Consider the following 23,208-nt stretch of genomic DNA (forward strand, 5'->3'; position numbering starts at 1 on the left):
AACATCTGAGGAACGGTATTAAGAAATATCAATAATATTTTAAGATCTGCAAGATTTGTTTGAAGAGAAGGATGACTACACCAAGGCAAAAAAAAAGGATCTCCACCCCCCACACACACACCTCCCTTGGCAAAGCCTTCGAGAAGTGGAGATACAGAGGAGTTACTTGCTTTGATAAAAACTTTGTCCTTGCAATTTGCGGAACAGGCTAAGAGGCTGGATACCATCCAAAATTCCATCACTGCCTGCAAGGGGCTATGGATTTAATTAACACTTCTTGGCAAAAAAATGGAGGTGAAGGTTAACAAGTTGCAAGATCGGCTGGCAGGGAATGAAACTACGTTACAAGCTTTTTTCAACAATTTTTCTGTCAGAATTTCTCAACTGGAGGCGTCAGCGTGCAGGGCAAGTGTACATATTGGTATTAAATATTTACCCACTGATGTAAATCTGTCTACTTTTGCAGATAAGTTCCTGCATGACATACTCCCTGTGCCATCTGATTATTCACTTAATATTGAGCAGGTATTCCATGTGTCAAATGCCAAAGAGACTGGTTATACAATTATAGTCCAATTTGCAAGAATCTCCACAAAAAATTATATCCTGCCTTTGGCAGGAGAGGCTGTGAACCTTTTTTTGAAACAAGATAAAGTTATGCTATTTCCGGATTACATCAAAGAAATTGTGGATAAAAGAAGGCAATTTACCAAGGTGAAAAATATGGCAAAACAAATGAACTTACAATATCACTTAAAATATCCTGCTATATTTTGCATTTTTTCTGAAGGTCAGATGAAGAAGTTTCTAAATCATGAAATGGCAGAGGCGTGGCTAAATGGAAAATTGCGTGAGATTTCTGTTCCAGCACCATGAACTGGAATCTGCAAACATGTTTTGCTAACTGGCTATGTTTAGACTGGAAGATACAGGCTAGGCCGGAGATGTTTTTTTCTTTCTTTCCTCTTTTATTTTTTCTCTCTTTTTCTCTTTTTTTTAAATCCCTTCTTTTTAAAATGGATATGATATACTGTACAATGTATACACTCATTTATATATCTAGTACAAAATATATTAGTGATTGTTGTGAGGTTGATTTTAAGCTTTATTATATAACATTATAAAATTTATTAGTGATTTTTTGTTATTATTATGTATCATCTCCTTTTTAAAATTATTATTACCATTATTACTGGTTAGTAAGATTTTTGGCTGGTTAAATTGTTAACCTTTATTACTATATGTTAGCTGAAGGGCAATATATGGTTACTGCAAATGAATTGTAGGCCTGCTTTCTTGCTATAAGACTGATGATATGATATTGAAATGTTAGGTTGATTATTTATTCTGTACTGAATTGTAATATTGCCAATGTTATAGGTATAATTTTTAAGCAGAATGGGATTTGAAGTTTCTATGTAATGGAGTTTAAATTGAATTTCTTTAAATAATTCTTAATATATTTTTTCATTTGTCTTCCTTCCTTCTCCTTCTTCTGTTTTCTCTTTCTTTTCCATTATTGCTGTGTCCTCTTAAGAATACTGTATTGTTGGGAAATTGTAGTTATTGATTAGGTTGTTGGTATTGTTTATTTCATTTATAAAGTTAAAAAATAGAATAAAAGGTATTTAAAAAAAGATAATTTAATTGATTAGTTGATTACTAGATAATCAATTTTCATTAATCAAACTAAGATGTCTGCAAATGGATGACAGCCCTGCAGCAAGTAGTTAAAAGGATTTTCCCATTCTCTCAATACATTTTAATGCAATGATCACCTAACCCACTTCCAAGATTGACAGTACAGAGCCAATTAATCTTCCAAATTAGTTAATCTAGAAAAAAATTAAAAACGGTGTGATTTTTATTGAAACTGCATCCATTTTAATGAAATGAAAGAAGTTCTAGAAGATGACATATCAGAATAATCCAAATAATCTTTTTCTATCCAATATTGCATTAGGAAAGCAATATTCATGACCATGGTCTCTTAAAATAAGGTGGGGAGGACTATTATTTTATTCTGAGAAAAGAAAAAAGTTTTCCTGCAAACAATTCCTTACAGTGCAATCTCATATACATTTCTACTCAGAAGAAAGCCCAATTGAGTTCAATTGTACTTACTCCCAGGAAAATGTTTATAGGATTGCAGCTTGAGGCTATGCAGAAGAGAGAGTACCCATTGAACACAATGGGATTAATTTCTAGGTGAATTAACATAGGATTGCACTAATCTAACAAGGCAGCTAATTCTTCCACAAGTATTGTGTCATGTCATATCATATAGATAGGTCTATACTATATCATCTCATTCTAATCTAAAAAATAAACTAGTATGACAAAGACACACAACTCTGGGCAGGTGTTATCCATTTTTATTTGCCGGAAAGACCTGCTTCACCCATTTTCAGTAAAGAAAATAAAAAGAGCCATTTCATGAAAGAAACTCATTTTTCTCAGAGATGGGACAGCTATTGCCAGATGTTTCAACTAACTGCCAAAAATAATGAGATGCTGTCTAGGAAGAGTGAGTTACAGCAGAATGGCTCCAATTAAATGATAAACACCAAGGCCATGATAACAATGATGCCTAACTTAGTCCCCCACCCCGCCCCCACCCCAAGGAACTTCTGGAAACTTCCAGGAACTTACCATTTACAAACCTATCCAAAAAAGCAATATACCTTTTATTCCAAGCATAGTTGGTTAATGTCTGTTGCATGGACAGGAGGAATGGCTCAAGGGTTGTGCTCTAGAAAAGAGTATAAATATAAGGTTTGTTAGGCCATTTGAACTTTGTACTCATGCCATCCTATGAACACACTATGAGTTAAGAATATCCCCAGCATTCCACCATTCATTTGGTCAGTGGGAGAGAACTATGTAAGATTTACTGGCTGGATTGATATCTTTGTAAACTATTTGCTTTTTTTTTTGTTGAATATATTTTTATTTATTTTATCTTTATAAATGAGATAAACAATACCAAGAATACCAACAACCTGATCAATTTCCCAGCAATACAATATTCTTATGAGGGCACAAGAATAACGAAAAGGAAAAGGAAAAAAAAAAAAGAGGAAAACAAGTACAGAGTAAAGAAAAAGAAAATAAATTTATTTCCCTCCCCCTCTCCTTTAAAGGATTAAGTTTAAACTCCAATACCCGGCCTCCGATGCAATTCTCTTTTAAAAACTATATCTATAACATTAACAATCTTACAGTTTAATTAACAACCTTACATTTCAATATCATATCATCAATCTTATATCAAAGAAACAGGCCTACAGTTCATTCCCAGTAGCCTATATTATTATTTTTAATAATAATAATGATTAAAAAGAAATATAGTGTTATATACTAATAAAACTTAAAATAAACCTTCAACAATCAGTAATATATTTTATACGAGATATAGAAATACATGTGCACAATACACCCTCAAACAATATATTTAAATACAGCATATCATGTCTATTTTGGAATAAAGAAATAAAAAAGAAAAGCAAGAAAAGGAAAGAAAGAGGAAAGAGAATAAACGAATATATGTATAATCATTTATCTTCTGACCTAGCCTGGATCATGTAGACTAAACATAAACAGTTAATAGAGCTCGTTTAAAGATTCCAGTTCATGGGGTTGTAACAGAAATCTCACGCATTTATACATTTAGCCATGCCTCCGCCATTTCATGATTTAGAAACTTCTTCATCTGACCTTCAGACACAATGCAGAGTGTAGCAGGATATTTTAAGTAATATTGAAAGTTCATTTGTTTTGTCATATTTTTCGCTTTGATGGATTGCCTTCTTTTATTTGCCACCTCTTTGATGTAGGGATGGCGGAGAATTTCTCCACGAATCTTCGGGAGGCCAAGTGCCGACGCATTCGGCCCCCTGAAAGTGTTGGGGAAATTCTCCGCCGGCCCCCCGCCCCCCCCCGGATGGGACTTACCGTGGCCGAATGTCCCCCTTGGCAGCGGGTCCCGGTGGCGGTTCGGCGGCCGGTCTCCTGACCGGCTGCCACCACCGCCATTACAAAATTAAAAAGCAAAAAAAAAAAACACACACACACCCATGATAGGCTACGTGACGATTTATGTAGCCTATCACGGCTAGATTTCCAAAGTCAGCCATGATAGGCTACGTAAATCACCACGTAGCCTATCACAGGTGACTTTGGGGGGGGGGAAAAAAGCGCATACACAAATGGCGGCGGCCCATGGGCGCCGCCATTTGTGTTCCTTATTTTGGCAAGTCTAGTCTACGTAAAGATTTACGTAGACTACGGTGAAAATAAGGGCAACGCAAATAGCGTTCCCTTATTTTCGCCGTAGTCTACGTAAATCTTTACGTAGACTAGATGTGCCCAAATAAGGAACGCAAATGGCAGCGCCCATGGGCCACCGCCATTTGTGTACGCGTTTTTTTTTCCCAAAGTCACCCGTGATAGGCTACGTGACGATTAACGTAGCCTATCATGGCTGACTTTGGAAATCTAGCCGTGATAGGCTACGTTAATCGTTACGTAGCCTATCACGGGGTTTGTTTGTTTGTTTTCACTTTTTCTTTCGCAGCCGGGGAGACGGGGCGCTTCTCCCCAGCCTGAATTTCGGCCGGGCGAGGTGGGGCGCCTCCCCCCCCTCACCTGAACTTCGGGGGGAGAAGCGAAGCGCCTCCCCCCCACTGCGAAGCAAGCTGCGGGACAAGGTAAGTCCCTTTCGTACATCCCTACTTTGATGTAGTCTGGAAATAACATAACTTTATCTTGTTTCCAGGAAAGGCTTCCACCCATTCTTGCCAAACGCAGGATATAATTCTTTGTGGAGACTTTTGCAAATTGGACTATGATTGTATAGTCAGTCCCTTTAGCATTTGGCACGTAGGGATGGCGGAGAATTCCGCCACAGATTCCAGTGAGGCCAAATGCACTGGCATTCGGCCCCCCGGAATCCGTGGCGGAATGGCCTCCTGCCTCCCTACCCGCCCCGCGGAACCCCCCGGGACTAAGCTTACCTGCGGCGGATGTGGCGGCTTCGGCAGTGGCAGCGGCACGTGCGGCGGAAGGTGCAGCAGCGGGGGCAGCAGTGGGGGCGGCAGGTGTGGTGGGGGCGGCAGCAGTGGCGGAAGGGGTGGTGGTGGAGAAAGGGGCGGCGGCGGAAGGGGCGGGGCAGGGGCGGCAGGTGTGGCAGGGGCGGCGGCAGAAGGGGCGGCAGTGGTGGCAGGTGTGTCAGCGGGGGCGGCAGCTGCGGCAGCGGGGGTGGCAGGTGCGGCGGGGGCAGGGGCAGAAGGTGCGGTGGCGAGCAGCGGCAGAAGGTGTGGCGGCGGGGGCAGCAGGGGCGACAGTGGGGGGGGCAGGGGCAGGGGTGGCGGTGGGGGCAGGGGCGGCGGCGGGGGCAGTGGTGGGGGCGGCCATTGCTGGGTACAGCGAATACAAATGGCAGCGGCTATGGCGGCCACCATTTGCATTCGCTATTTTTAGCCATTCTAGCCTACATAAATATTTACGTAGGCTAGAACGGCTAAAAATAGCGAATGCAAATGGCGGCGGCCATAGCCACCGCCATTTGCGTACGCGTTTTTTTTTCTTTGCTGTGATAGTCTACGTAAATATTTACGTAGCCTATCACAGTTAAGTACAGGGTACAGTACAGCCGCTGCCATTTGCGTCCCTGCTGCCCAGCAGCCGGATGTCCGGCTGTGGGCAGAGCTGGCCGGCGGCTCCGCGGAATCCCCGCGGAGCGGAGCCGGCCCAGCAGGATTCCAGGGGGAGGGACGGAGCATCTCCCCCCCTTTCGAGGATTCTGGGGAGAGGGACGGAGTGCCTCCCCCCCACCGCGAAGCAGATCCGCGAAATGGTAAGTGACTTTCGTACATCCCTATTGGCACATGAAAAGCCAGCTCAATATCAAGTAAATAATCAGATGGGACAGGGAATATCTCATGCAAAAGTTTATCCACAAAAATAGGCAATTTTACATCATTAGACAGATTCTTAATCCCAATAATATGTACATTGGATCTGCGCATGAAGGCCTACAGTGGAGAAATTCTGTCAGAGACATTTTTAAAACAAACTTGTATTGTAGTTTCATTCCCTGCCACTCGGTCTTCTAGCTCGTTAATTTTCGTCTCTATTTTTTGCCAAGATGCATTAATTAGATCCACAGCTCCTTGCAAGGCAGTGATGGAATTTTGGATTAAATCCAACCTTTTAGCTCCATTAAGTTCAGTCAATTGCGAAGATTAAGTCTTTATCAGAGTAAATAATTCCCCTATATCTTCTGTTTTCGAAACTTTTGACACAGGAGGTACAGGGGGAGTTGGCGGTGATGCCAGCCCCTTTCTTCTCTTCGGTGTAGCCATGTTTGTCTTCAAACAGATCTTGCAGGTCCTCAGATGTTCTCAAATATTGTTAATATTTCCTAAATCATCCCTCAGGAGTTGTTGATATTTCCTAAAGCATATATTACAATGGAACATGTCAGCCCTGTTTTCTCCTATTAAATAGGCGTTTCAGAACAGCTTTTTGCGGTGGTAAAGCTCTGGGGAAATAATCCTGGAATCCACCCCCCCCCCCGCGCTATCTCGTGGGGGAGTACTTTTCTCCAAGATGTTATCCAGATGCTGCCTTGCCCCCCTTTTAATTCCAGGGGGGAGATGAAAAAGTTTTTCAACCTTTTAAAAAGCTGTTTGAGAAAGCTCCCATGAAGAGCCCATGGGAAGCTGCCAGGACGACATTGGTTCCAACTGGAAGTCTCTTTGTAAACTATTTCCATAAGGTACCATAACTGATCTAGCAGTAAACACTTGATTCATGTGGATTAACGCCTGGTCTCCTTCATGTGCGCTCTCTCTCTCTCTCACTCTGAAAGATCCTTACACTATTAACATTAAACCGGTACCACAGGAATATGTATCTAGGGCAGTCTTCCTGAACTAGTACCCTCCAGGTGTTCAGACTACATCTCTCAACATTCCTGACCATTGGCCTTGCTGTCTGGGTCTGTTGGGAGTTCAAGTCAAAAATATCTGGAGGGCAGCAGGTTTGGGAAGGCTGCTCTAGGGGCTGGAAATGTATGAAGAAATGTAAATTGCTGCACTGAGGGCCACACTGTGGTAGGGGCTATTCCACCTTTAACATGGTGTAGTCCAAACACCACTTTCCGATATTGGATAGGAAAATGTTATTTAGAGACCCCATGGAGGAAGCAATGCCCTTTCACTTTGTTCCTCATCTTCTTTCTCATCATTGCTACCACTTGCTTGCTTGACAGGCAGAAAGCCTGGGAGCAAGTAGGCAGTGGCAGCTACTGTTTCTCCTTCTCACCATGCCTGCTGTCTGGGCAAGAGTGAGAGGCAGGTGAAGAAGCAGGTTGCAGTCATGAAGAGGAGGAGCACCTCCAGTCAGTGGAACTTTGGTAGGATGTGGGTTGGCAGGGGCCCAACCATTGATGCCAGCCTTTGGTATCTCCACACTTAGAGAATTAAAACACTTGCATCACTGCAACCAATAGGACTTCAAGCTGCACATGGAATGCCACTGTGTGCATGGCATGTGACATCAAGATATCAAGACATTTCCCCAGATGAAGCAGATTAGAGAGTTTTCCATGAATAGAACTAGACTGAGATCAAGGGAGGAGTTCCGGGATTCACAAAAGCCTTTCCATACAGAAACATTAAAACATGAAAATTCACTCATCAGGTTTTGCATGGCTTCAGAAATGGCTATAGCATTGTCTTCCACCTGGGGTCATGGGTGTCAAACTACAACGTGGGAGTGGCCTTGAAACGTGTTTGGAAACTACAACTAGTATAACAGATGGCAGCCGGGCTATCATCTAGCTCTGTCTTCAGAGACGATATATCACCTTTCTTCTGCCATCTGCAATGGTGTCGCAGTTTGTTTCAGAGCCAAATTCAAGGTGCTACTTTGGCCTATAAAGCCCGAAATGGTTTGGAGGCAAAATAGCTGAAAGACGGTCTCCTCCCATATGAACTTGCCTGTAATCTGCAATCTTCATCAAAGGACTACCACCAAGAGAGGGAAAGGCTGATAGATACACAAGACAGGGCCTTTTCTGTAGCATGCTGTGGAACTCCCTCCCAAAGGATGTCAAGTTGGCTCCATCCCTACCAAACTGTAGACAGGCCGTAAAAACTGCACTGTTTCACAGGGCCTTTGATGAATTTTCATGTTGCGCTTTGGCTTATTTTAAAGAAGGTTTTGCTAAAGTTTTAATCTGTTGTGATTTTATTTACTGTAGTGTTGTTTTAAATTGTACATCGCTTTGAGGGCCCTGGTGGGCAGAGAAGTGATTTATAAATACTTTTAATAACTAAATTAATAAATAACTCCCACAATTCCTACCTATTGGCACTTTCTGCTAGGGATAAGGGGAATTGTAGTTGTTTTTAGTTATATGGTGTAGTTGTTTTAATTATATGTTGTTTGTATACATTGTCTGCATGCTTTGATGTGAATGGTTTTTAAACTTTGTATATTGTATTTTAATGTTTTAACTTTTGTAAACCGCCCAGAGAGCTTCGGCTATGGGGTGGTATAGAAATGTTGTTGTTGTTGTTGTTAATAGTCATTGGCCATCAAGATAAATGCTGAGATCAGCTGGTGAATCCTTGAGCAGATGCCATTCTCTACACCACCACCACCACCACCTCAAATTAAGCCTTACAGCAATTAAGCCACAGTTACGGAATATCTCCACTGGGACACTGCCCAGGTTCCACTCTGTATAACATTAGACATCAGATTAAAAACCGTTTTCATTGCTCAAACTTTTTCAGTCTTGCTTCTCAACTGGCAAGCATGGTATTTTTGTCTGTGGCTATTTTTAGTGACATGGTTTTCAGTGTGAGATTTATTTTTCATCGAAGTGTTTTTAGACAAAGTTCAGTATTTAATCTATATACTATATTTAATATTGAAGTCGAGAGGCAGTCAGGAAACTTGAAAATAAATAAATAAATAAATGGGTGTCACAGCAGGACCATACCGTTCAAAGAACTGTACTGAACAGAAGCTGGAAAAGGAGTCATTTTTGGAGGAAAAGCCAGAGTGACATTGAGAGCACAAGAACTCCGCCCTAGGATGTCCTTGATATTTTGATCCTCTGTGGTGTTCTTTTTTTAATACCAAAGCAATAAACAGAGCTCTGTGAAGCTTGAGGGTTTGCAGAGGGACAGGAAACGATGAAATTGGTTTAATGAAAGGTTGTTCGTTTGTTTTTTGAAGTGAGAAAAATAAGAGAGGAAATCACCAATACAAGAAACATGGAAAATATGTATTCACCTATATGTTACCAGCGATGTATGAGAAATTTGTTTCAGTTCATTAATGATAAGAATTTACCTTGTTCATAACATCGGCAGTCAAAGCTTGTACATTCCTGAGCTTGCCGTCGATAGGATCAACGGGAAAAGATTGCTTATTTTTGAATGTGCACCCAAGTCCTTCCTGATTTTCACACAAAAAGGAAAGAAGAAAGCTCACATCTGATAGGGACACAAGACAGATCAAGCTTTGAGGTGGAACTTAGAGAACCTCAACCAGCTTGAGTTTCATCAATTTCCACATCCCTATGTGTTACCCTCCCAAAATGACTTTCGGCATCCAGGTTCAAAACAGGTTTGCAAAATCACCAGGGTTTGGATTGTTGAATGCTGGTCACTATGTATGCTCTACCACATACCACCAGAGAGAGAAAGAGAGCGAGAGCGAGAGCAGTTATTGTGCCATAATGAAAGAGGCCCTGTTGCAACACTGTGCACTATGTTCAGTATGAAAGATACCCTGCATGCTCAGCACAGGTTTGAGTTTGGAGAACCACCAGCATTAGTAAAATGTTTATCTTATAATTTCATTTTACCAACCCCTTTGCTCTAATTATTTCATAGGAATGCAACTCAGTCATTTCCATTTCCAATCATTTTTTTGACTGAGATGCAAAGGCACTCTTCCACATGGTTTTGTGGAAGTCACTTTGGCACCTTGTGCTAGAACGTTGCACAAGAAAAGTGAAACTAACATTGCAATCCTATGCATTATATGGTGCATACTCCCTACTAACTGCTATGAATTACTGCCTAAAGCGGCAATCCTATGCACAATTTCTTGGGAGCAAGCCCCATGGAATACAGTGAGGTTTACTTCTGAATAAACATGCGTAAAATGTTTGGCTTGTAAAGCCAAAGCCAAATAGGTGTACAAGCAGAAGTATGAGACCTGCTCTAGTACTTAATTATTTTAGCATTCACTCTGCTAGCATTTGCACAAGTGTTTGCAAAACAGAACTAGCAACTATTTTCTTTTCACTCACAGTTCTATGGATCCAAACCTCTGGCTTTAGAATTATGCCTTTCTTGTGATAAAAATCGGCTGGAAATATTTGGGATTATTTTAGGTTTCCTGTTGGCACAGCTGCAGTTAGATTGTGTCAGCAGCTCCATCACTACCATTATTTTGCTCCTGCCTTTACAGCTTCATATTGTGGCTCTGAATGTTTCTTGTGGGCTGAAACCTTATTCAACAAAACTTCACTGAAAGCAAATTTATTTCATTTATTTGCTGAAAACAAAGAGAGAGCACCAAGTCTTTTAAATACATTTTTCATTAATTTTGGTTCCTTTTGTAATTCTGCTGTAACTCAGCAAATGGCTTTGAGGTGACAAATTGTTACACATTAATTCCCTTCCCTTAAACATGCTTTTTAATGTTAAAAAAGGACTTCAGCACATGAACATTTGTTGTCTAGTTCATGACAAAAAAAAACCCTTCCCTACCATTTCTCCGCAATTTCCATTGCAAATCCCCTGCTGTCATACCAACCCCTTCAAAGACTGCCTGAGGCTAAAACACTGGACCAGCAAGGTGCTGCATGATGATGGATGAGACTTAAGATGGATGAAAGCCAGGCTAGATATTGTGTTCTTATGTATAGTGGTGCCTGTATTGAACAGAGCTGAAGCACAGCTTTCTGGGAGATGTAGTGTTAACAGTTCACGAAACAGGATGTAAGAAGAAGAAATCTGGCCTATTCTGAGGCCCCTTTAAATTGGCTGAATGATATACACGTGAGAAAATGAAAATGTCACCTAATGTATTTGGCAGAATTATATAAATAAGGAAATAAAAATGTCAACTAAAATATGTGTAAAACAACTAAAAGCCATTTCTTTATAAACTAGAGGTGTAAAACCTTATTTCTTTTGTGCTGCATGTCTCATGAAGCCACTCTCTTGCCAATTCTATGCTTCAAAACAAGAGGATTTAAGACCATCTTTTTGTGGGTGGGACAGGAACTGGTATCAAACATCACCAGCCTATTTTGGCCTATCACTCTGATGATAAGATTAAGTATGAAGTGTTATCCTTACACATTGTTTTTGTATAGTATATTTTATTTCCCTTCTTGATTGTTTAGAACTGGAGAAGCCATTTGTTTTTTATTAATTATTACGTATGTATGTTTCCGTAGAACTGGTTGTGGGAAAGATATTAACCTATCTGTGCCGTTTAAAGAGATTGCAAGCATCTGATTTATGACAGCTATAAACTGTTGAGGTGTTTTAAGGAAAAAATAGAAACCTAATATATTCAGATTCATCAACATGCAGTCTCATAGGTAACATCACAAAACAGCAAGTTTTCTACTTAGGGAGCCCAGATCCTTTAAAAGAATGTAGCAGGAGCTAGATTTATGTTTTTATAAACTGGAATATAAAGGTTGTAAGTGATTCTAACAAAGACCTGTTCCATGCTTATAAGGCATGAATACTAGGGAGGTAGTGGGCTCTCCCACACTGGAGGCATTCAAGAAGAAGCTGGACAGCCACTTGTCAGGGATGCTTTGACCTGGATTCCTGCACTGAGCAGGGGGTTGGCTCGATGGTCTTGTAGGCCCCTTCCAACCCTACAATTCTGTGATTCTAAGAGCTGAATATCACGAATACTGATCTATATCAAACAACTTGGCCAGACTTTCTGAGACAACAGGCTGGTCTACGTTATGTAAGCACTTGGGAGTGCAAGGAGAATTGTCCTCTTCGCATATTCAAGGAAGAAAAGCTATATCCCATTTAACCACCCACACATCAAATCTTTGATAAGGTAGTGAGAAACGTTTCCACCATCTTGACTGGAACATGGAAGGCAAAAAACCAAAGATAAACATAGGCATAAAAAGAGCATCACTGGCAGACCTTTAGAGGAGAAACCTTCTTTGTGTATTCCTCATGCACGGTGTTTTAAAATACATAGTCTCAATGAAAGAATGTAGCTATAAGAAATCTGGTTGCTATTTTCTTAACTTTGTTCTCCTGGCATAGCTGTTTGTAGTTCATAGTGTTTATTAAAGCCTTAATGCATAGGAAAAATTTAGTTTATTCGGCTCTGGTTTATTCATTACTGAAAAATAATAATTGATATTGTGTTATGGCCAACTGTAATAGACCAGAGGGAAGCCTTATTGAGGCCCAGCGAAGGTTGGGCCTGGGTATCTTCACTGAGGAATTTTTGAATGTGTATATGACCACCTCCCACCCTCTCTTTCCAAACAATGCAAGATCTACAAAGTTCTGAAAAGCGGTTTGCCTAACCAGCAAAAGTTTCTACATGCGAACAAGCCAAATCAGGGATGCTCTGACTTGGATTCCTGCATTGAGCAGGGGGTTGGACTCGATGGCCTTGTAGGCCCCTTCCAACCCTACTATTCTATGATTCTATGAAATAGGAAATTTCCTGTATGTCACCATTCTCCAGACAGGCCCGCCAACAGTTTAAGAACTTGTGGTTAAACTAGACTTCCTTTTTAGTCAACAAGCATTCTACACATGATCAGGTGGCTGTGTAATCAATTTCCTAATAAAAAACTAGTGGTGTCTACCATGCAGGGGGAATTTATTTCATTGCACAGAGAGTGAACTCCTCACACTGCAGAGTTTTCTCTAGCAAATAAAGGTGTGTTGTTACCTGAAAGTGTCTTCAATTGTTGGGCCAGGACAGTTGAACTGTTTGATTTTTGCCTATTTTGTAATTAGTGTGAAATGTTATAATGTTAGTATTAGTGGAGTTGTTTATTATTGTATTGATGTCTTGTTAGGTTTTTTGTTTTTGTAGTGCTGTTTTGTTAGCCACTTAGGGCACTTTTTGTGGAAAAGCTGAATATAAATTAGATTATGATGATGATGAATGTAGCAAACTGAATTGTCATTGCAAACTGAATTGGGGTGCATTGAGCGCGAGAGAGAAAGAACCAGTTTGCATGATTGCCAGCACCAACCAATGTGTGCTGGCCACCATTGTGAATATTCAAGCCGCAGTGGGCAGGCACTGCAGCAAACAAAATGCAGAGGCAGGAGTATAGTTTCCCTTCTCTGCACCAAAGAAGACTGTGGGTGTCGCCCTGCAGCTTACATGAGCAAGAGGATCCTTGGTGGTAGGACCAGTCGTCCAGGATGGTGGCCACGGCAGGGCTTCCTGCAGAGCGAGCCCAGTGGGCATATATGTGGCTATGTTCTCATTGCATATTTCTTTACAGCAACACGATAACCCACAGTTCAGCAACAACCCATGGTTCAATGATAACCCACATTCAACCCATACTCAACCACTGAGTGTGGATTATCATGTTGTATGAACCCAGTCATAGAATCATGGAGTTGGAAAGGGACCTCAGAGTTCATCTAGTCCTGCTGCTATAGCATCCCTGAGAAGCAGCCATCCAGCCTCTGCTTACAAATTTCTAATGAAGGAGAGTCCACCAATTTCCAAGACAGACTGAACCACTGTCAAACAGCTCATACCATCAGGAAGTTCTTTCTAATGTTCTGGCAAAATCCCCTTTCCTGTAATTTGAACCCCTTGGTTTGAATCCTACCCTACTGAACAACAGAGAACAGAGTGACTCAGAACTGTGTTTACTCAGAAGTGAGCCCTCCTATGTTGAATGGGCCTTACTCAGAGGTGAGCATGCATAGGATTGCAGACTAAAATTAATATTGTTCAGGGTGCTTCTGAAGAAACAGGTACTTAAGAAAGAGCAAAACATTCTCCCCACCTACGCATTATTATCAGGCCTCCAGGATTCGAGGGGTTTTGAGAGTTAATACATATTCAATATGTGGCAGTGGAAATTCAGAATGGATTAATTTTAGTGAGATGTTTTGAATATATGTCAACGTGACTGAAAGATCCTTGGTAATCCTGAAGTTGGTTGGAGGAATGCATCGTGACAGGAAGAGGGGATTAAAGCAAAATGGAGATGCTGTGCTTCCAGTCAACAGACGAAAGCAGTTGTGTTATGCTTAAGAAGACAGCATTTAATTAGAAGTTCTATCATTTTTTTAAACTATAAAGGAATGTAAAAAATATTTGCAATGCATAGAAATGAGAACAAAAAACTATATGGGTTTTTTGTCTCCAGGCTTGGGAAAGCTTCTCAATAGCTTTAATGAATAATAATTTGAAAATGTCTCCAAACATTTCTTCTTTGTTCCCCCACATCCTGCACATCCGGTGAAGCCCTGGTTGCAATCCAAGGTTGCCTTCCCAAGGAAGAACCCATTTTTGTCTTGCATAGGCCATTTCTAAAATTGCAAATATGGTTCATACAGTGTGTACTATTGTTTCATTTCTATCCTGCCCAATAGTCGGAGCTTTCTGGGAGGATCACAAAAACTACAACCCAAAACATAGGAGGCAGCCATTTTTAAAATTCCAGTGATTGCCCCTAGAACAGTAGCTACTTAATTCAAAGAAGCTTATGGACATGTGCTTTCCTGTCCCTGTGAATTGCCGCAACCTGAAAGCTGCTTTATACTTTCATGTACCCCCTTCCTTGAGTGGTAAGAAGTGCAGGGACAGCGCAACAATGTTAACTTCCCTTTGGATAAATGAGGGGTTTGGTTTAGAGATCGGTCATATCTGTTTATTTACAAAGACACAAGCAGTCTCCTAAAGCAGACCGTATGTTGTACTCAGGTACCATGCATTTACTATGCACTATGGCAGGGACAATGCAAAATGGCGTGGAGGGATGCACGTTGCCCATCCCTGTTTTATTGACTTGTTGCACTATGAAGAACCCTGTGCAGGCCAGTGTTAGGAGTTCTGTAGGCGAGCTGTGTATAACCTTGTACAGAACACTTTTGTGGAATTCATAGCCAGGGTTCGATGGACAACCCGGGTAGCACAACTACTGACCCTATATTAGAATCCCACACAACTGGCTGGAGCCCTGCAGCACCCCTTCCTTATTCCTTCTAGTCCAGCTAAACTCACAGTTCATACACATGCTCTGGGCCGGTTTGCATGATCATTGGCACTTACCGTGGCTTAAATAAGCCATGGTGGGTTGCGGTGTGCTGGATGCCATTGTGGGTGGTCACTGCAGCTTATCATGACACGCAAACCCAGGCAGGGTGGCTTGTTGCCATGGGTAACAAGCCACCCAGAATCCATGGGCTGCAGTAGGATTCCGGGGTAGATACACCACATATAATTGCCTGTACCCAGCTGTTCTAAGAAACCATATTTTGTTAACTACAAACAACCCACAGTTCACAACCCAACAACAAACCACGGGTTCTCAGGGTGGCTTGTTCAAGACAAATAAGCCACCCTGCAGAAAACACACTGGGTTCAGACAGCACGATAACCCACAGTTCAACAAACAACCCATGGTTCTACCACTTGTTCTACCCATGGTTCTACCACCAACAAACAACCCATGGTTCTACCACTAAGTGTGGGTTATCGTGTTGTGTGAACTCAGTCTATGCATAGGATTCAACTGTCAGTCTCACTCATTAACAATGAAGCATGTATCACCAGTTCTGAAACAGCTATTCTGGCTCCCAGTCAATTTCTGAACACAGTTCATCTGAGGCACTTCTCTGAGTCCACCTGCCATCGAATGTCAGACAGGTGGTGACCGGAGAAAGGGCCATCTAAGTTATGGTCCCAGCACACAGCACTTTTGGAATTCTCTCCCCAGGGGAGAGTCACCTGGACCCATCCCTGCTCTCATTTTTACATCAGGTGAAAATGGTTTCATTCGCCAAGGGCTTTTAGAGCTGTTAGTTTTACATGCATGTTTATGCTGGAATGCTATTGCTGCTATTTCCTGTTTCATTGTACTTTGGGTGTGTGTTTTTAATCTTTTAAACTTTTGGTAAGCCACTCTGGGAGCTTCAGCAGAAAAACAATTTTAATTGTGGCTGTAAGCTGCCCTGAGTGCCATTTTTTTGGTGGGGGGTGTGTGTGTTAAAAGGCAGGGTACAAATCATAAAATAAAAATAGCTTATACTCGATGAATGGCTGCTATCCAACACAGAGTTAAATGGTCAAACCCACTAAGATTAGCCCATCATATTGGATTTTGGCCTTTATCTGACATTTTCCGTGGCTTAAATTTGAGAGAGTGCCTTCTCCCTTACCAGCCTGCCTAGTCACTGAGGTCATCAGATGAGGCACTCTGGGGGTTCCGCATGGTCATGCAGTCCGTTTGGAGTCCCCTCAGAGTAGAGCTTTTAGTGTGCTGACTCTCTCTCTATGGAATTCCCTGCCAGCTGATGTCAGGTAGGCACCAATGTTGTTTTGATTTCAGTACCTGCTAAATACATTTTTATTTCCTGAATGACCAGCCATGCTTTTATTGGTTTTATACATGTAACTTGATCTTTTAAAAAATATATATTCTGTATTTTGATTTTTCTTTTTATTGTTCACCACTCGGGAATCTTGCTAGACATGAAGCCATCTATACATTTTGCAAATAAATAAAGCCATTGCGTGAACAGTGTATAATTCTTGAAATTCAGAGTCTATTGTCGCTTCACTTTTCATGCCTGAGTAGGTGCATCCAAGTACAAAATATCGTGTGTGCTCCATCAGATAATTCTTATTTATTGAGAAACTGTGCTTGCAACATGCAAGCCACAGTAAAAAAAAAAAAAGTAAGAAAAAATATCAAAATACCCCAAAACATCAATAAACATGAACAGCAGCTAAAAGCCAGATTAAGGCTGCAATCCTAAATCCACATACTTGGGAGGAAGCCTAACTGAATTCATAGGATTGCACTGTATAGGATTGCACTCTAAAGGATCTTAGGCACCATTAAAAGTTCAGGTGCAAACTCTGGAGATAAATCGCTGCCCTGAGGAGCTTACAATCAATAATTTGACAGAGGAAAGTAAAGAGGAAAGGGTAAACACAGGGGAAGAATGTGCAATTATTGAAGTAACATGGATTTAGGCTTAGTTATTCACAGGTGATTTCAGTTGATTGGCAGGTTTGTATGGAAGAAGAACTTTTAGTGTAAAGTGTATGGCTGGGCAGAATTAGACATGTGTATCTTTAAAACACACACAGAAGAAGCAGCTCTTACTGGAATTTTGAAGGCTCTGATGTCTAAAGCTAGCTCAATAACTTTTTCTTTAAAAGATATAAATAGTTTGAGCCTCTGATCGTAACGAGACAAAACAGAGTTACAGCAAGTGCTTGCACTAAGTACATTTGTCTCTTGTGTTTCAGTGGGACGTGCATAAGATGCTCAATATGGATTGGGCCCTAAAGGCAGGCACTAATCTTTGGTACCAAGGATTCATCACCCAAAGCCTGAGGAGCCTTCAAACAGCTTGGGAGAAACACAGATATTTTCGAAAATGAAGTGTTGAAAATGAAACAAAAGCAAGCAAAGAGAAACGGACAATGCATTTCCCATCTAAAGGCTCAAAGATAAGGAAAAAGTGTAGGAGGATAGATGGTCTCAGGAACTGCTTGTAGAGAACATAACAAAAACAAATCTTCAGATAATACAGATATGAAATGAAGTGTAGCATAATAAAGTGGAAGGGAGAAAAATGGTGTTTAATGTAACAGGATTATATATCTTGACCTATTCTCTTCTCCTGGTAGCTTCTTAACAATCCATAGAGAATGAACACTTGAGAATGCATTCTGCTCTCAATGACATGTATGCTTCTAAATCAAGTGTTATTACAGTAAATGAAAAAGAATTGCATGTAGTCTTTTAAGTTATTCTTGTTGGCCTCAGAACCCATTTGTTGGGCATGGGAGTAATGAATACATGCTGTTGAAAACCATTTCATTTCAGGTGTAATGTTAAGCTTTTAGGGCAGCCTTCCCTAACCTGGTGCCCACCAGATGTATTGAATTGCAACTCACATCATTTCCAGCCATGCTGTCTGGGGATGATGGGAGTTGCAGTCCAACACATATGGAAGGCACCAGGTTGGGGAATGCCTTAGGTCTTGTACAGGTAATATATTTGCACAATGTGGAAGTGCTCTTGTCCCTTTCATGTGCACAACACACACACTTTTTATTTTCTGTTGCACTTCTGCAGAATTGGCATCAGCATCCTTGGGCAGCTCCTAGTGCCCCAGCAAGGCCCATAATCAAAGCCTACTCAAAACCCTCAATTTCTGGCGCCTGCCATTTAAATTGGCAATAAAGCGTCAGAACCACATTGAGCACACTCAAGAGCATTCCCAGAAAGTTAAATTGGAGCACTCGTAGTTCCCGTTCAGTTCCTTGCTATACAAACACACACAGAGTTAATTGCAGTGGAGGAGTCAATTAAGCGGGCCAAGAGTGAAGCAGAGTTGTTACTAGCAAACTATTTTCCAGAGATAAGTCAGGGATGGAACTAAGGTCGAGCATACCCAGTGGCAGACAAGTATAAACAGAATCCAGAGGCAGCATCGGGCAGAAGCCCAAGGGTGAGAATACAGAGACCCAAACATGAGTTAAGATCAGAATACAAGAAGCTGGAGATAAGAACCAGTGTTATTTTCAGCAAAATGCTGACAGAAAATGCAGGCTAATATTCCTAGGGCCTTGTGCGCCCCATCCACTGCTCAGCTGACACATATTACAATCCTTACACTGAAGAGTTCTTCCTTGGAGTCAGGTACTTCATCTTAAAGGAGCCTTACTGACCTGCCTCTTAAGGTGACAATGCTCTCTGGGACTGGGTGGATGCTCAGCCTCTGCCTCTGAAGCAGAACTCCCCTCTTCTGGCAGGGGCAGAAAATCCTTTCTTTCTGGCTCCTTTAAATAGAATTAGCTCATCCTTCCCCAGCCACCCCAGGCTGGGGAAGGCTGGATTACACATGTTCATGGAGGGGGAATATATGTAATCCAGGGCTGCTAGGGCCAGACTACATGTTATATGGGAGCCCCATGACTGGATTTTATTTTATTTTAAACCACCCATGGAAAAATTTGATCAGAGCAGCAGCACTGTGGGAGGGGGCGTTTAACCCTTTCTTCCTTGCCATTTCTCAGATCTAATTTTTCTCTCCTCCCCACTCCCCCAATCCCTAGCTGCTGTTAATTTACAATTATCTCTCTTGTTCCTCTTTGTGGGGATAGCAGCAGCCGGGGCAGGGGGGATTTAGATGGAGAAAATGGCATGAGGGCAAAGGGTTGAACATTCCCACCCCTCCTGCATCCTGTTGCCCCAGTCAAATTCAGAGCCATGCCACCCTTCCATGGCTGCAGGGCTGGCCCTACCATTAGGCAAAGTGAGGAAGCTGACTCAGGGCAAGCACCCTGCCCTGTGTCCCTTAAACTAGGTGCGGTGGAGGATGCTGTCCCATCACCAGTGCTGAAGAAAGATTCAACTGCCAGCCCAGTCAGCTTTTGAACATGGAACAGGAGGTGGCGCCTTCTTGGGCTTTCCTCAGGCAGCAAAATGACTTGAGCCAGCCTTGCATGGCTGCATTAAACAAACAAAACCATTGCAAGTGTGATGCAGTGCTTCAGTGTCGGACTAGGAGAGACCTGGGTTCCAATTGCCAGGAAGTTCAGTAGGTGACAGTAGGCCAGTCATTAACTATCTCTTGGCCCAGCCTACCTCACATGGTTGTTATAAGGATAACAGTGGGAAGGGGGCAGAGAACTATGTATCCTACCTCTAACTCCTTGGAGGAAAAGTGGGATATAAAGAACCAGTCTTTCATGTAATGTGTAGTTTGGCTCTTAGGCATGATGATATGGAAAAGGAATTGCCACGTTACATGGGCAGCCTGCCCCTGAGTGTTAGATGCAGACAACCAACGGAGCATTCTGTCACCACTATGCTCTGCTTTGTAAGATTCCAGAGCTATCTGGCTGGCCACTATTGTGAACAGAACGCTTGACCAGATGGATCTTTGCCTGATGCAGAAAGGCAGTCCTTATGTTCCTGCTAAAATATGAAACCTACGCATACCTTGACCCCATTGCTTCACCTATTTTCTACTTTCTCAGTTGTCACCCTTGCCCCCTCCCTTCCACTACTGCAGGGGTGCTGCGGAACCTCTTTCACCCTGAGGGGCAAATTCCATTTTGGAGAACTTTCAGAAAATAGAATTGGATAACTCCATTTTGGAGGAGCTGGAGGGACCACATTCCAGTGGTAGGCAGGGCCAAAGGCAAAAAGGGCAGGGCCAAAATACCAGCATATTGTAACCACATGCTATGTTCAGCATCTCAGGTCCTCCTCCGAGTGCCTCCTCCAAGGGAAGCTCGGAAGGCAGCAATGAAGGAGAGGGCCTTCTCAGTAGTGGCCCCCCTTCTGTGGAATGAGCATCCTGATGAGGTCTGCCTGGCACCAACATAATTATCTTTTCAGCATCAGGTTAAGGCCTATCTCTTTCCCCAGACATTTGGAAGCATGTAAGTTTTACTTGGTCCTGGATGTGTCTTTAGTTATGACTGACAGTTAAACGTTGTTTTTAGTTATATGTTGTTTGTGTATATTGTCTGTGTGCTTTTGCACTTGTGTCCTGCTTGTGGGTTCTGGGTTGACAGCTGGTTGGCCACTGTGTGATCAGAATACCGGACTAGATGGACCCTTGGTATGATCCAGCATGGCTCTGATGTTTGTTTGTTTATTTCATTTCTTTGCTGCCCAATAGCTGAAGCTCTCTGGGTGGTTCACAAAAATTAAAAACCCCAGAGTGCAGCATAAAAAAATAAAAAGGTGAAAGCTTAAAACCACAATATAAGAGTACAACCAGAATAAAACCTAGCAACAATGCAGAGATTTAAAATACAGATTTAAAACACCAGAGCTAAAAGATTAGGATGCTAAAATGCTGGGAAAATACAAAGATCTTCACCTGGCGCTGGAAGGAGAACAACCTAGGCACCAGACAAACCTCTCTAGGGAGCTCATTCCACAGCTGTGGTGCCACAGCAGAAAAGGCCCTCTTCCTGGTAACCACCTGCCTCACTTCCTTTGGCAGCGGCTCCTGGAGAAGGACCCCTGAGGATGATCTTAGGATCTGGGCAGGTACATATGGGAGGAAGTGATCCTTCAGATAGCCTGGCCCCGAACCATTGTTATGAACTCTCTCACATGTTTACAGAGGAAGTAGGATCACGCCTACTCCCCATACCCTCAAACATCACCGTTCCTCCTGGCCATCCCCCCCCCCCCAACAGCCACATGTATAACATTAATGAGGAAGGGCCTGGTCGGGAACCCTGAGCATACATATGCAGCCAGGATGGTTTACCGTTATTGCTGAATGTGCAACCACGGGGGGTCGGGGGTTGGTGGGTGCATCACAGTTTGGGGTCATGGCATAGAATACCACTGTCTGCACATACATACACTAAATGTGCGAGAATGCTTGCCTGAACGCCCGTTATGTTATACACAAATGAATTCCAGGTTTGGTCAGGATTCAGAATAGGTCAGAATTTTTACACCAGAGTGTAGAAATTTATTATCAAGATTTAATGAAGATGGGGGCAACGTTCTTGTCCTGTTAAACACACACACACACACACACACACACCAAACTGCTCTTCCTAGGGAAGAAGTGAAAAAGCAGCTTTGAACAGAAGACACGTTGAGGGTTGTCATAAATCAAACCCTGGGGTAAGTAAGGAAACCCCCTTTCCCCATCTCTCGAACTAATTTCTGAAAAGATTTCTCTTGTAGTACTGTTGTGTCACTCCCCACAACAGTGGGGCTCCTCCACTTCCCGCGTTTGAGGAGCACCCCGGTTTGTGTCAACCTTGTTTCGATTCCTTCTCTCCTCTCCTCCTGCTGATATTTCAAGACGGAGGCGATTTCCTCCGAAATCCATGGAAGTGATGCAGCACCCACAATAACAAGGGCACCTGAGAGATGCTTTTTCGCGCAGACCAATGAAGGCTGCAACAATCCTATGCCCATTTACCTGGGAGCAAGCCCCGTTGGATTCAATGGACGTGCATAGGATTGCCCCGTGAAAGCGCGTTCCTAGGCACATTTACTCGGAAGCGCTCGGAAGCACTTACCTGGCAGTAAGCCCCATCGAACTCAGTGGGGAAACAAGCGCGTTGTGCAAGATCGAGTCTTTGGAGTGCCGGAGTGGGGTGGGCGAGCCTCGCGCCCCGCCAAAAGGCCTCTTCTCCCCCACTCTTCCGGCTAGTGGCATGAGAAAATTCGGGGGGGGGGAGGCGAGGGGGCATCGACCACCTTTGCACAGAGCGTACTTTGCATAGACTGCCGGACCGACAACTTCCTAGCCGTAGCAGCAACTAGTAGTTCCTCAGAAGGTCTCAGGTTCGATCCCCGGCCTCTCCAGGCAGAGCAGGAAAAACTCGAGCGTGTCGACTCGACACTACTGGGCTAAATGGACCGACGCTCTGACTGGGTGGAACCGTGGAAGGCATCTTCCGAACAGCGGCGGCTGGCGGCTCCGATTCCGGTAGGGCTGTGCATCCATTCCGGGTTTCAGCCAGAACCAGCCAGAAGCGTGAAGGAGCTATCCAAGGTGCTGGAGCTATTTTGGAGGACGGGTTCAGCGCTTTGGATAGCTCCTTCAGAGGTCTCGCCGGTTCTGACTGAAACCCAGAACGGATGCGCGGCCCCACCGAAATCGGAGCCGCCGGCCCCCACTGCTCCCGAAGTTCCTAGGCGAGGGTTACCCGGGACAAGCGGCCGCCCGAGAACGTCTCCTTCGCCTCCTCCCCGGAAAGTGCTGATTGGCCAAAGGAAGAGAAGCCTCCGACCAATGGAGAAGCAGGCTGGCTGCTGGCTGCTGGCTGCCGGCGTCCCCCCCCCCCCCGCGCTTCTCAAGGGGGAGCCGCTACAGCAGTAGCATCCCGCGCAAGGCTCCTAGAGGGGGGTGGCGGCGCGGGCGCGTCTCCTTGCCGCGGGTGTGTCAGCTTGGGCCG

The 23,208-nt window shown here is 43.1% G+C and overlaps 1 long non-coding RNA gene across 2 annotated transcripts in view; it reads right to left on the reverse strand.

The window, feature by feature from the left end:
• The window catches only part of LOC146343830 (uncharacterized), an 81,070-nt gene extending 58,351 nt beyond the window's left edge, over positions 1-22,719 (reverse strand). For both annotated transcript variants that reach the window (XR_014792045.1, XR_014792044.1), the window contains exons 1-2: positions 22,327-22,719; positions 2,685-2,752 (exon numbers count right to left, since the gene is read on the reverse strand). This is a non-coding gene — a long non-coding RNA (uncharacterized LOC146343830). The remainder of the gene's footprint in view (positions 1-2,684; positions 2,753-22,326) is intronic.
• Between the last annotated feature and the right edge of the window lie 489 nt (positions 22,720-23,208).

The sequence above is a fragment of the Heloderma suspectum genome, chromosome 5 (assembly GCF_057233095.1).
Source record: "Heloderma suspectum isolate Gila_16-S chromosome 5, 16-S_ref, whole genome shotgun sequence".
Lineage (NCBI taxonomy): Eukaryota > Metazoa > Chordata > Lepidosauria > Squamata > Helodermatidae > Heloderma > Heloderma suspectum.